The sequence below is a fragment of the Neovison vison genome, chromosome X, assembly GCF_020171115.1.
Source record: "Neovison vison isolate M4711 chromosome X, ASM_NN_V1, whole genome shotgun sequence".
Lineage (NCBI taxonomy): Eukaryota > Metazoa > Chordata > Mammalia > Carnivora > Mustelidae > Neogale > Neogale vison.
In genome coordinates this window covers 34,066,851-34,082,199 of record NC_058105.1, presented here as the reverse complement: position 1 = coordinate 34,082,199, position 15,349 = coordinate 34,066,851, and the positions used below count along the sequence as shown (strand labels likewise).

General features: G+C 39.9%; 1 protein-coding gene across 2 annotated transcripts in view; it reads left to right on the top strand.

Moving 5' to 3' along the window:
• The first annotated feature begins 500 nt into the window (after window positions 1–500).
• The window catches only part of HTR2C (5-hydroxytryptamine receptor 2C), a 299,042-nt gene continuing 284,193 nt past the window's right edge, over window positions 501–15,349 (top strand). For both annotated transcript variants that reach the window (XM_044235481.1, XM_044235480.1), the window contains exon 1: window positions 501–556. The gene's annotated coding sequence lies outside the window, so the exon portion shown is untranslated. The remainder of the gene's footprint in view (window positions 557–15,349) is intronic.

Sequence of the window (15,349 nt, the reverse complement as noted above, 5' to 3'; positions counted from 1 at the left end):
CGCTCTGGTGCTCGCCGAGGAAGCTCACAGCCTACGGCGCACCGATATTTCCGATCCTGCCTTTGGAGCAGCTAGATTGCCAACCTTGGCTGCTCCATCGGCCTGCCGCCCCTTACCTGCGATTGCATATGAACTTTTCTTCCTTCTTGCACACCGTTGTCGTCGGAGTCGTCGAGATCGTCGTGGCGCTCGCGTGATGGCCTTCGTCCGTTTAGAGTAGTGTAGTTAGTTAGGGGCCATCGAAGAAGAAAGAAGACGCGAATAGTGCAGAGATGCTGGAGGTGGTCAGTTACTAAGCTAGAGTAAGATAGTGGAGCAAAACCAGCCAAACCTGTCCGGGGGTGCACGGTCGCCCAGAGGAGGTCGACTCGCCGGTGCTTACTATCGCGCCGAGCTCCCTCCGTCCCTCCCTCCGCCGAGGCGCGAGATTGCGGCGCGCAGCGCAGCGCAGCGCACTGACTGCCGCGGGCTCCGCTGGGCGATTGCAGCCGGGTCCGTTTGTCGTCTAGCTGCCGCCGCGGCGACCGTTGCCTTGTCTTCCTCCCGGACGCTTGTGGTAAGTTGGAGCCCCGGGCGGCATCGATAGCCGAGACCCTAACGGTTTAGGCGGGGGATGGGGTGGGGAGCGGGGACAGGTCCCGGATGGTTGCAGCTTGCAGAACTGCGCTGGTCCGAGCGGGAGGTGGGGAGCGGGGGGTAGGGAAGGACTCCGAACGCGCAGCTCACGGACAGACTGGGGTCTCTGGGAGGAGAGAGGTTATTAGTTTCACGGGGGGGGGGGGGCACTGAAACCTCAAAGGAGGTTGGGAAGCGGGGACTGGAGATGAAGGCACTGGGCGGATGGCGGGGTGGGGGGGTGGTCTCGAGAATTCAGCGCCCGGATTGCTGAGAGAGAAACAGGAGGCGGGCTTGGGGGTCTCAAGAAATGAAGGGCGGGGGGAGAGTGAACGCGGGTGTCTCTGGGCAGAGGTTCTGGCTGCGGAAGGTGCAACTGAATTGGGGATACGGGCTACGTTTTTAAGAAATCCGATTTCAGGAAGGTGGGAGGGGGGCACAAGGCTTGGGATCGTGGGAGCAAAACGGGGCGAGGGATCTTCTATGATGTTCTCATTAAAAACCGACCCCAGTTTTCGGAGGGTCTGAGTGAACACGGGTAACTCCGGGGAGATGAACACTGCGGATCTGTGTCTGGGTCTAACAGCTGTGGGCTGAATTTGAACAGCGCTGCTGATGGTCACGTAAGTTTAAGAGGAGAGTATAAGGGCATTCAGCGAGCCTTTTATTAATTAGTTTACCTAAGTCACTATATTTTGAAGAGGATTGCGGAAGTCTCCAGTGCTGCCTCTTATTCCGGTTCATTAACTCAGTTTAACCTGACCGGCAGTCTTACAGTGTACCTCGGAATTGCTAAGTGTGAGAACAGGTTGCTGTTCCTGAAGCCACATAAAGTTCGTCATTGCAAAACGTGTCCCTGTGTCTGTTTCTTTCTTTCTCTCTTTTTTTTTTTTTTTTTTTTTTTGCGCCGTGCCCTTTGCCTTTTGCTTCCGGTCGGGTAGTATGCGACCTGAGGTGATCAAGTATTGTGTTCAAGACCCCTTTATTTTAAGCAACAGCATTCCTCCACTCAGATTCAGCGGGCGACATTGGCACTTAGAGAATATCTAATTTGGTCGAGAATCATTGCCAGTACCGCTCAGCTTCTTCATTAATATTTACCATCACAAGTCCCATCCAAGGAAACCTCTGGTTGCTGAGCCACTAAGTGCATATGCCCCTCACCACATACATTTTACGCAGGCTAACGGAGGGAACCTTGCTCTAGGGGGAATAGCACTTAGCTAAAATGATTGGGGTTGGGGAAGACGCTGCGCAGTGAGTAACCACTGAGCTCCCCAGTTTGCAGACATTCGTGACCTCACACGCAGTGGTGCAAAAGGACATCTGGGTTCTAGAGTTTAAATGTTAAAGAAGTTTATCCACAGATCAGCCATTCTGACAGTCAAACCATGAACACGGTAGAAACAAGGTGTTACTGTAGTTGACCACGGATGTGTAGACACAATGAAAAGGGCAAACTGACATGCCCCACAGGGGGGAAAAAGAAGATATCTACCATAATCATTGTGGGTTGGTGCTTTGTTTTTTTGTTTGTTTGTTTGTTTCTGGCAGTATTTAAGTCACCTTGAACATCATCCTTTAGGAAGAGAATAATATTTTTGCACCCTGATTCCTTGATCTTTGAGAGGTATTTCCACCCTTCCCCCACACACCTCACCCCTGCCACGGATGGGGGTAATTAAATAGTTTTTTTCTGTATTTTGGGAAAATATATAATTATTTTTTTTAGTCCTTAAATATGTTCTAATCCTCTGGGGGAGGAAGCAAAATATTTATTTATTTCATCCATGCAATTTCTTTCCCACTAGCTATTATCATCTACAGCAACAAGCCCAAGGTAAGTCCTGAAATTCCGAAGTTGGATAAGGCTTGTGATTGCAATTTCAAGGTAGGATCTGGGGTGCTTAAGTCAAAAATGGCAGTGTTTTTCTATCTGCATAATCTATAGAAGGTTATTAACCCTTCCTATGCTTTCCTGAGGGATCTGTATCTAGAGCTGTCATGGATGAGGATGATGATACTTTCAGACAATAACATGACAGGCTTTGGTGCAGTATGAATTCATGGGAAGAGGTGAGAGCTGACATTTTTGCAAACCTGCTGGATGCCAGGCATGGAGCCAGAAGCATTACATATATTACATTTCACATGGTTTTCATAACAAGACCTATGATGAGTTAGATATTCTCCTTTTATTGGTAACATTGGATTTTTTTCCTTCCATCTCTCAAGGTATTCTTATAGATTAATTTACGGCAATGGAATAAAAAAATATTTTCTTTGTTCTTTCAAGACTACCTGGGGAAAAGATGTTTATTTCTTTAACAATACAGGTAAAATCTTAAAAACCTAGCATCTCTGATACAGTGTTGGACTGATCCACCAAAGGTTTAAGCAAACATGGGCATCTCACCCCCCAGCAGTTTACAGGCCGTGGATTTTTCGTCTGAAAAATAAATTCTAAAATCATGAGAGATGTGCAGGATTACCACTACCATTTGTAATTTAATTATTTAGGAATATTTCTGCATTTAGCTGGTGAATACCTACATCTGAATAACAATCTGAAGCCAGCAAGAATTCTGTTATTTTACTATCCCATTTATTTCCTTCAAGTCAAAGTTATTTCTCTCTACTCAAGGGAAACACAAAAATTAAAACAAAATTTGAGAGAGATTGTCCAAAACCAACATCAAGTATCTTCAGCTACTCTTAATCAATTGCTCAAGTTCTGAGATGGAAGAAGGTAGTCGCTTTCTGAGTCTCCAGGCAAATAAGTCCCAGGTTAACGTGTCTCCAGAAGCTTCCGGCTATTCGGCATTATCATCAAAGAATCTGTTACCACCCAATTTTTATAGCAATGGAATATCTCACAAAATAAGAATCTATAGTGCTTGTATTGAGATTATTTTACTAGCGCATCTGGTAAAGATTAGCATTGTCTAGTGGAAGAAATAGTAAATTAGTATCACTAACAGCCTGGATAGCCATGAGCAAACCAGGAAAGCCTGACCATAAGTTGGAGTTAATAACATATATTATTGTAATATAATAACATATGTTAGTATGTTATACATTAATGTAATAATATATTAATCCTATATGCTTATTGTGAAGAACACAGATATTAAGCATTCAAAATTTTTAAGTTATTGCACAAAGCTGTATTTGTTTATTATTATCATTTATTTGTCACTGCTCCAGTGTACCTATATTATTTTATCTACAACTTGTATACTCTCGAGTCTCAGAAACCTCCAATCACCAGCTCAATGAGTGTTCCATCAATTGATCCATCCATCAGGGGCTTTCTTCAAAATATACTGACAACGTGGCAGCAAAACAGCCTCGTGATCTCCATTTTATTTTTTATTATTTTTTAAGATTTTATTTATTTATTTGACAGAGAGAGATCACAAGTAGACAGAGAGGCAGGCAGAGAGAAAGAGAGAGGGAAGCAGGATCCCCGCGGAGCAGAAAGCCCGATGCGGGACTCCATCCCGGGACCCTGAGATCATGACCCTAGCGAAAGGCAGCAGCTTAACCCACTGAGCCATCCAGGCACTCGTGATCTCCATTTTAAACGGGGAACATTGAAACCCACCAAGAGGTTAAGCTGCGCTATTATTTAGCCAGTCACTAGCAGATTGAATCTAATGGTCACACACAACAACACTTTGGCAGTCATTTCTGACATTTTATACACAAATGATGTAGTAAAAGCAGGAGCTCAAATAAGATGCACATGAGCAGGAATCTTAATTATGTTTTTTTTCCCTCCCTGTACCCAGCATCTCAACTTCATCCCGTCTAATCCTTCCTCCTTTCAGCTGTGTTTAAGACTGTGCCATCTGCAGTTTACTAAGATACTTGTTTATTACAAGGTTGTATATATAGTTGGCATTTCGTAAAGTCAATTTTCTTCATTAGCGTTAACTTTGTTCACAGAGGAACTGTTACCTGAATGAATTTGAGAAGCACTAGAAAGGGCTTCTGACCCCCAAATTAGTAGCCTTCATGGTTTGCAGCAGCACTTGAAATTCTACGCTGAGGAGTTTCCGGTTTCAGTCACTGTCTCCTTTAAATACAAACATCCACTTAGAGGGGTAACTTACTTTTGTCATTACCTATTAATAACTAAGCATAAATCAATTGACAGCTGTCGAACAGCCTTTAGAACCACATACTACATACTTACATACACATAATGGCTATTGAAATTTAAATTAATTGAAATGAAGTAAAATTATAAATTCAGTCCCTCAGTCTCACAAACCACATTTTAGCTACTCAGCAACCACAAGTGGCTAGTGACTACCTATTGGGGGGTGCAGATACAGACTATCTCCATCATTGCAGAAAGTTCTTTTGGACAGCAATGTACCGGAAAGGAAGGATCCTAGGCTTTTTCACTGAACACTTCCTCCACCTCCTTGCTATAACCAAAATCTGGAATTTTCCTGCTTGGATTACTCCTATAGAAGCTTGCCTGCTTCCTAACAGATCCCTCAAGTGGAGATGGATTAATTCTTTTTTTTTTTTTTAATTTATTTTTTATTTATTTTCGGCATAACAGTATTCATTATTTTTTCCACCACACCCAGTGCTCCATGCAATCCATGCCCTCTATAATACCCACCACCTGGTACCCCGACCTCCCACCCCCCGCCACTTCAAAACCCTCAGATTGTTTTTCAGAGTCCATACTCTCTCATGATTCACCTCCCCTTCCAATTTCCCCCAACTCTCTTCTCCTCTCTAACACCCCTTGTCCTCCATGCTATTTGTTATGCTCCACAAATAAGTGAAACCATATGATAATTGACTCTCTCTGCTTGACTTATTTCACTCAGCATAATCTCTTCCAGTCCTGTCCATGTTGCTACAAAAGTTGGGTATTCATCCTTTCTGATGGAGGCGTAATACTCCATAGTGTATATGGACCACATCTTCCTTATCCATTTGTCCGTTGAAGGGCATCTTGATTCTTTCCACAGTTTGGCGACCGTGGCCATTGCTGCTATAAACACTGGGGTACAGATGGCCCTTCTTTTCACTACATCTGTGAGATGTAGTGAATTCTTATCCTCTGCTTCTCCCTACTTCATGAGTCTTATTACTCTTCCAAATGGAAGGACTTAACTCTATGGGTGAATCTCTCCCAGTTCTTTTTTTTTTTTTTTTTTAACTTCCAGCATACTAGAACCAGTCTCTTCTACTTTTATTTAAGTGATGTTTTATTGATGCTTACAGCATTTCAGCATTTCTTTCTTGTCTTTGCTGTCTACAGCCTCACTGAAATTTTTGGCACCTAGTTCTTCTTATTGTCCATTTTTAATCTTGCCATTTTCTAGAGACTTCATTATTTATGATGATTTCCAAATAATAGTCAAGCCTCATAATTCCTTGACCTCTTTTTTCCCATTGTCCTCAGCCCCGTGGACACCCCTGAAATACATCACTTTCTAAACTTTTAAGTTCAGAAATACTACGCTCAGATTATGACTTTCAGTATCCACTCACGCCACACCAAGCTTTTTTTGTATCTGCTTTTCAACCTCATAAGATGTCCCAGGCACCCTCTTGGTTTCACTTCATTTCCTTCCTAGCCTGACCCTTACGCCAATCACCATGTTTCTCCACACTCCATTCCTCGTTGCCCTTTCCCGGGCCCCACCTTTTACCTCCACTCCTTTGGGCTAATCCGCCCTATTTTCAACTCTGATCTCTGAGCATTACTGGAGAAAGCTAACAAAACTACACATTTATAGTCTCCAGCCCCAGCTGGGCCCTCAAAACCAGTCAGCAATCCTTTTATATGCCAAGTCTACGTGTTGACTCCCTTTCCTATACTCCTAGACAGGCTCCACACTTCTGTAACTCTTGCCAACTTTGGTATTTCCTCCCATATCCCCTAATTTCAGCAATTTTACTTGTCATGCTGCACAGAGAAAACAGAAGCAAAGGAGATGGATAAGGAAGATGTCATCTTTAGTAGCTTCTCTCCTCTGCCTCTAGACATTTATCACTTCTGTGCTTACTTCTCTTGCTTTACCTTCAAAAAATAAGAACCCCTGTTCTCCAAAGTTAACTTCTCCCTCTATATCCTGGATCCTGTTTTCTTCTATATTCTAAGGATTTCATCCATGATATCGTCTTCCCAATCTTTTTAAAGATTTTATTTATTTCTTTATTTGAGTTAGAGAGAGAGCGAGAGCACAAGCAGGGGGAGCAGCAGAGGGAGAGGGAGAAGCAAGCTCTCTACTGAGCAGGGAGCCCAACTCAGGACTCCATCCCAGGAACCAGAGGATCCTGACCTGAGCTGAAGGCAGATGCTTAACTGACTGAGTCGCCCAGGCGCCCGATATGGTCTTCCTTTTTTGCATTATCTTACATAGTCCTTTTTATCTCCTTGCCTTCCACATACCAGTTTCTTTAACCTTCTTTATATAAAAATGGATCCTTTGTAACAGGCTACTATTATTAATACATTTCAAGTTAGTTATTAAAATAACCACACTTGCCTTCTGACCCATTTTCCATTAAGTAGTCTCATGAGCCTATTATTCCCCATTCCATCCCCAATGATACTCCTCTATCAGAGTTTCTTTTGGCACATGGACCATTGTTGAGAGTATATAGGTGGTCAGCAAAGACCACTTCACCTGTCCCACATTCTTTTTTTTTTTTTAAAGATTTTATTTATTTATTTGTCAGAGACAGAAGGAGAGAAAGCGAGCGAGCACAGGCAAAGAGGCAGGCAGAGGCAGAGGGAGAAGCAGGCTCCCTGCCAAGCAAGGAGCCCGATGCAGGACTCGATCCCAGGACCCTGGGATCACGACCCGAGCCAAAGGCAGCTGCTTAACCAACTGAGCCACCCAGGCGTCCCACTTGCCCCACATTCGTAAACATGTTTTCTCATTTTTCAGTGCAGGTCTATAAAGACAAAGTATCCTCTGGTGGACACTAAAGGGAGTAGATTTCTGATAAAAAGGAGTGAGCTATAGAGGAATCAGGGAATGGAGAGTTAGTTCAAGACACCTTGGTGCAGCATGAACTACTGTACAAAGCGGCTAGCTGAGCCTGGAAAGAATAAAAGTGAGTTGTGAATGTAGCCTTCCAAAGAAAACGAAGCAGTTTGATTGGGAGTAAGGATGGGAGGGTGAGCATTCAGAGTTGGATCAACTTTATAATGCAGGATGTGGGAGAGTAGGTTCAATATAAAAGTTTTTAAAATAAAAATTAAACACTACCAAAACCAAAGGTGACGTCAACTAATATCTAGAGAAGAATAGGAATGGCCACTCTGACTAGGGTTCTCTTTATCTTTTCAGTTTTCTAAAAAATGACTGTTGTCTTTAAAGTCATTAGTGAATACCTATGAATAAATGTCACAGTGTTCAAAATTTTTATAAGTGTATTTTAAACTCAAGTATCTCTCATTTTATCTCACTAATCAAAGTCGTAATACTTTCAGGTACAGCTTCCTATAATCGAGGTAGGAAGACTTGCCCAAGTTAGCACGTAATTATTCTTCACAAAAGAGGTATAAAAGATGACAGGAATAGCGGTTGTTTATTGAAAATTACTATGTACTACAGATTTATAAGAGATTTTCATGTTTTCACATGTATAAGCATCACAGTTACCCTAGGAGAAAGTACAACTAATATCCGCAATTTGCAGATGGGGAAACTAAGGCACCACAAAGAGGTTAAATAGTCCACTTTAACCAACTAGCCAAAACCGAGCTTGAGATGTGGCAGTTTTAATTCTAGAGGTGATGCTGTTTAGCAGTAACTCTACTGTCTCTGCTTAGGAATTGGCTAATGTATCTTTCATACTGTAGCCACTAGTCTTTGGATAGAACAGATTTGCCTGTTAAAATGAGGATATTATTGCCGACAGTGTCCATTAATCATTAATATGCTGTTTGGCAAAGTAATAGGATAGGCATGTGACATTTCATCTGTAGATTCAGTTATCAAGAAAAAAGTAAAGCAAATGAGTAACTCCTTTTAATGCTGAGGGACTGAGGGACAGGGGACTTACAGAAACCATTTAAAGATTGAAATAAAATCAGGGAAATAATGCTGGTATGTACAGAGAGTCACTGGAAAAAGGTGTCATGACAGTAAGTTGGACTCAAAAGTGTGTGTGGCTTGTCCTATGTGATACCACAACAAAGGCCACTCAAATTTAGTCCTTTATATACAGTTGCCTACATAGAAATTGAACAGAAAAATTGAAATCCTAGAGTTCTGAGACTGGAAGGAACAGAAGGGTCATTAAGAATTATTTCTCAGGGCACCTGGTTGGCTCAGTGGGTTAAGCCTCTGCCTTCTGCTCAGGTCATGATCCCAGGGTCCTGGGATCGAGCCCCGCAGGGAGCCTGCTTCCTCCTTTTTCTCTGCCTGCCTCTCTGTCTACTTGTGATCTCTCTGTGTAAAATACATAAAATCTTTTAAAAAATTATTTGTCATGTATCAGAGAGGATTGAAGTATTGTCTGATCCCATTTGCCCTGTAGTACCTTTACACACTGGCATCAGAAGAAATAATTTGATAATCGTGGCTTGGAAAATAGGTTCTGCAGCAAGTAATTGTCAATTTTTAGTTTACTGGTCTGAACTCAGGTAGAAAGACTGTATCCGAGTACAGTACTTAAAGTTAGTGAAGAGTTTAGAAAAGCATACTGACAAAAAGTCTGTATGCTTAAAGGCTTTTTTTTTAATTGGTTGAAAAAAAAACTATTTCCATTTACTGCTTCCATTTTAATGACACAAAAACTATGACTTGCAATTCAACAATAATTTATTGCTAGAAAACCTGGAGTAAAATGGGGAAGTTCAATCCTGTGGTTGGTGCTCCCCCTCCCAAACCTATCTAAATTCTGCCTGGTCTTCAACGTCTGGTTTAAGGCCCACCTCTTGCATAAAGCTTTTGCTGACCAGCCCACATATACAGCAAACTCCTTGCCCAGTTAACATATCTTGATTAATTGTATTGCCATATATATATATATATATATGATTAATCTAAATCTATATTTATATCTATATCTATATATCCATCCATCCATCCTCTTAGGAATGTATGTTCCAGTAGTTAAAGGTAAAAGAAGATGAAGGAAGTAATAGAGTAGAATTTCTAGCACATCTGGCCAATAAAACTTAAGAACTCAAAGCATCTAACAGAATAACGGTTTTCTCTAAAATTATGTCATGTCATCTCTCTCAACACATTTTAGAACAATTAAGAAATTATAAATCTTCTTAACCTAGTTTACAACTAAAGCTTAGCCCTATCTTATGCAGTTTTAATTTTTCAGTTCATTCACAGTGAAATACATAACTATAAATATATAGAAATATTTTATAAAATAGATGATAGATAGATATAAAGGAGAGAAAGAGAGACCTTATTCTTTTAGCCACATACATATCTAGTAAAGGTAATGATCAATGATTAGGATCAATTCCATATTCTGGCTGTAGGATTCCCTTGTTTTTTAGTTTTTAATTAGTAACCTCAAAGGTCTACACTCATTTTGTGGTATGAGCTGATGGTTCAGAGTGGAGCAGAACTTTTTTTCTTTTTAAAATAACAATTCCCAGGTGCCTGGGTGGCTCAGTGGGTTAAGCTTCTGCCTTCAGCTCAGGTCATGGTCTCAGGGTGCTGGGATGGAGCCCCACATCGGGCTCTCTGCTCAGCGGGGAGCCTGCTTCCCCCTCTCCCTCAGCCTGCTTCTCTGCCTACTTGTGATCTCTTTCTCTGTCAAATAAATAAGTAAAATCTTAAAAAAAATAAAATAAAAATTCCCAAATGCCTTTGCAACAAATAAACTTGTAAATAAGAGCTTTATTACCTTGTTTTTATAATAGGAAATCAGAGGTTACTATTAATGAATTGCTATGAGTGGTAAAATCAGGACTCTGTTGGGTTTTTTTAAATCTTAGATTAGAAAAACAGTAAAAAATATTTTAATGTCTAGTGGCTTGTGGTTAGGTTGTTCTAGATTCTTTTTTTGTTTGTTTCATTAGTCACTGATTCCCAAGGGGCTAATATTCCCATATCTCACATTATTAAATGTAATGTCAGTCTAAAATAGATACAGAGAGAATTTGGTGATTTTATTCTTGGTGGAAGTAAAACAAGAAGGATCTGGTATCTCTCCAACAAAAATTTTTTAAACCAAGTTTTAAGAAAGCATAAATGAGCTGGTTTCTCCAAAGACTTATTTCTCTCGTCTTCTCTTTGTGTTTCTATTCCTACTTAGAAAATCATTATAAACAAATGAATAGAATTGATGAAGATGGTAGAACTGTAAGCCCAAAAACTTCCTGTAGATATAATGACTCTTTTTTCCCTTTGTAAGATACTTCTATTAGGATGGTTACTTCTTTTTTCTTTAAATGATTTTTGTTGTCATAAAATGCACATAAAAGCCAACTTCTTTTATTTTGTTTTGTTTTTAAGATTTTATTTATTTGACAGAGATCACAAATAGGTAGAGAGAGAGGAGGAAGCAGGCTCCCCAGACGTGGGGTTCCATCCCAGGACCCCGAGATCATGATCTGAGCCAAAGGCAGAGGTTTAACCCCCTGAGCTACCCAGGCACCCCAAAAGTCAACTTCTTTTAACCATTCTGCAGCTGTGCAACCATCACCACCAACCATTTTTGTTATTCTTTGCATCTTGTAAAACTGAAGCTTCTATACCCTCCAAACAATTTCCCCTCCCGCCCAAACCCCAGGCAACCACTGTTATACTTTCTGTCTGATACAATGACTCTTCCTTTCCAAAATCTTTTTTTTTTAAAGATTTTATTTATTTATTTGACAGACAGAGATCACAAGTAGGCAGAGAGGCAGGCAGAGAGAGAGGAGGAAGTAGGCTCCACGCTGAGCAGAGAGCCCGATACGGGGCTCGATCCCAGGACCCTGGGATCAAGACCTGAGCCGAAGGCTTTAACCCACTGAGCCACCCAGGTGCCCCCCTTTCCAAAATCTTAACACGTGCTGATTCTTTAGTTTGAATGTTCATTATCTTCCTCTCATTGGATAATGGTCTACCTCCACTTTTCCTGCTTCTACTACCAAACTTCAGCCCATTATCTAAATGTTTTGTAAGTCAATTGACAAAACTCATGATCCGCATTTATCTGTCAAATTAGCCAACTACATAATGAAGGTGAATAAAAAGCTTGTAACAATTATGGAATTTCAGCAAGTATCTATTGAGGGTCTGCTCTATACTTCACGTTTCATTGGACATTGGAGATTCTCTCTCTCCCTTTCCCTCTGCCCCTTCCTACCTGCTCGTGTTCTTTCTCTCTCTCTCTAAAATAATAATAATTATTATAATAATAATACAGTTCTGTAATTTATGGTATAGACAACATCAAATGTGTTCATATCTATAATTAATATTCTGAGTCTCTTGATTTAGAAGAAGCAACAAGGTCAAATAAAAGTACATTTCTTTCTTTTTTAAAAGTATTTTTATTCGTCTATTTTTGTGAGAGAGAAAGAGAGAGAGCACAGGCAGGGGGAAGGACAGAAAGAGAAGCAGGGTCTCGGCTGAGGAGGGAGCCCAATGCAGGAGTCTATCCCAGGACCCTGGGATCATGACCTAAATGGCAGGCAGATGCTTAACCTACTGAGCTACCCAGGAGTCCAAGTACATTTATTTCTGTAGCACAACACACTTACATTGTTAGAAGTTTAAAAAGTACTCTATCCCTCCTCCCACATTACTTTTTCATGAAATCTGAAATAATGCTTGTTCTTTCTGCCTTGGAGTCATTGTTGGATCACCTTTCTCCATGTATTCTCAGTGAAATTCATCAATATACCTTCTAAATTATTTTTACCAAATACTACTCAAAAGTTTCACCCTTTTCATTCCCATGATGATTATAGAATCTCTGGGTTAGTACCTTACGGCTCACTTCAGAGCCTTGCACATGTTTGAACCTTGCACATCGCCCATGCACAGCACAGTGCCGCATAATCATGATGCTCAACTTCTGGGCGAAGCATATATATGGTTAATAGCAACCAGATGCCAAATGTCAAGGTGAAATAAAAAGACCACAAGGTGGGTCATGAGGTAATGAACTCCAGGTAATGGGCCACATTAGGAAATAATTGTAAACAGTCACATTCTTAATTCAGAGAAAGATGTACTATTTAATTAAGGTGGGGTTATGGAAGGAACTTAGATCATTATGCAGATTATAAAGCCAAGATAGAATACGTAAAACTAAATGTGTTATGATTTTGTATAAAGGGACTACTGGTCATAAAACAAATTTTCTCTAGTTTGGGGCACCCAGGTGCCTCTGTCAGTTAAGTGAATGACTTGATTGTGGCTCAGATCATGATCTCAGGGTCATGGGATGGAGCCCTATGTCAAACCCTGCACTCAGGAAGGAGTCTGCTTGAGATTCTCTCCCTCTGCCCCTCTCCCCACTCGTGCATGCTCTCTATCTCTCTAAATAAATAAAATCTTTAAAAAATTATCCAGGCTGACACCCACATACATAAGAATAGTAAAATTTGAATTTCTAATCTGAACAAAAATGGACATCATTAATTGTGCTACTTACATGGCACACTGTATTGTATCTGGTTTTGTTTGTCTGTTTTCTGTTTTTTAGGTTTAAGTTCTGTCACCCAGGTGCCAGGCTTGGTGTTCAAGGTTTTATACACATCATATTGCTTTTTAATTTGAGCCTTATCTTTCCTATTGGATTATGAAATCACAGAGGACAAAATTATTTATTATTCATGTTTATACCTCTACCCCAACTACCCTCTGCATACATCATTAGACCATTACACATTGTGGGTTCTTTCAATATATATATGCTGAATAATTAATATGTAAGAGCACAGAAGCACTGTGGGGAAAGATTTTTAGAGTACAAATTTAGAGTTAAATGACTTGCATTCTAGTCTTTTATCAGCCTCTATGTTCTTACCTGTTAAAAAAGTAAATCAGACTGAATGGATTACTAAGGTCATTTCCAATGCTACAATCTATGAAAATACCAACACTTTTGTGTTCCAAAAATCCACTTCAAATAATAATGCTCATGTAGTTTATTTTTGTAGCCTAGAAGGTAATTGTCATAACTCTTCTTCAACTACTTAAGAATTCCTTAGATAATCTAATGCCAAGTCTCACTTAGGATCTTGATCTTGTCCTTTTCCTTTCACTCCAGAACCTAAATTTGAAATGATTCTGTAAAGACCACTAAATGAGTGAAAATGTCCCTTCTTTTTGCCTTTTGTTGATTAAAGCAAATTTAAGACATCACTGCTCTCAATCACAAATTAAATATAACCATTTTTAGGTAGTTTAAATTAAACTGTCTATAGCTACAGTCCCTCCATAAGATTTCATTAGTATCTTGCAGAAAATCAGTGTTGTCAATGCTTAGTTTATGATTGAGCCTTATGATTACAAATTGTCTTTTCCTTTAATATATTCCTCGATTTAATTGCATATGTAAGCTATTACTTTATAAAGGGTCTCAAAAGAAAAGGACATTTGTGGGCAGATAGTCATCTTGAGTCCTTTAATTACATTTCATATTATCTTTTTCCCCTGTATCAGAACCTTTCTTTTATGGGGAGTATTCAATTTGCTGTATTTGTATTCAGAACTCTTGAGTCTTTGAGGGTGACCGCAGATGGTTTGACAGAGAATAGGAAAGGTCATTTATACCTTGTTCATGACTCCTTTCTGTGTTCTTTTCGATTTCTAATTACTTTCTCCTGAAAATGATATCGAGCTCCTTTATTACTATCTTTAATGAATCTCAAGCTATACCATTTATGTTGACATAAAGTACTATTAAAGGAACTATTCAAACTTTGGTCCTCAGCCAGATTTTAACCTGTGCCACTCAAGCCTACTCCAGATCTAGCTGAATACTCATTTAGATTTCTATCATCATCACTTTAAAAATATTTTTTGAAGCTGAATTACACCAACATTGTAAAAACATGACAGAGAATATAACATTTCCTCTTAGAGTTGCAGAACTGTCAAGCTAGTATTTAAAGAACATTTTTTTGTGAGATGTGCTTCCTACCATGGAGGAACTTACATTTTATTTGGCAAGATGAAATATATACATGCACCATCACATGTTCTTTGAATAGCTGAAAATATGATATTGGGTCTCTGGAGACAGGTCAAGCCTGGAGATAAAGGAGTTTGGACCAATCCATACTATTCTGGCTTACCTAAATTTCAGAACTTTCCAAGGGAGAGAAGGTTGTAGAGAGAAAAGAACAGAGTTTCAAACAGTGATTGTTGACTGTGAAAAGCTTCAGGAAATATTTTTCTCAGATTCTTCAAAATGAAACGGTTTTTCTCGCCCAACTTTATATATTATTACATTTAATTATTACTAGGGTTCTGTTTAACAGTACATTTTACTGCATATTCCAAGGCCTCCCAGGAGAGGTAACAACACTTAAGTTGTGATCTCCAGTAATTTGGAGTCCAGTTGGAGATCCAATATATGAGCCCTACGTAAAGGATTTGGGAATTAAAAAAAAAAAAGCCACTGTTAAGTGAAACTTAGAGACATTTCAGTGAATAGAGTAGACAAAAAAAAAATTGTATGGGATTAAAATACTGATATAAAAAACTTTTTGCCCCAAAACCCAAAAAAGGAATATGAATGCGGATAAACTCTATCAGGTGCCTTG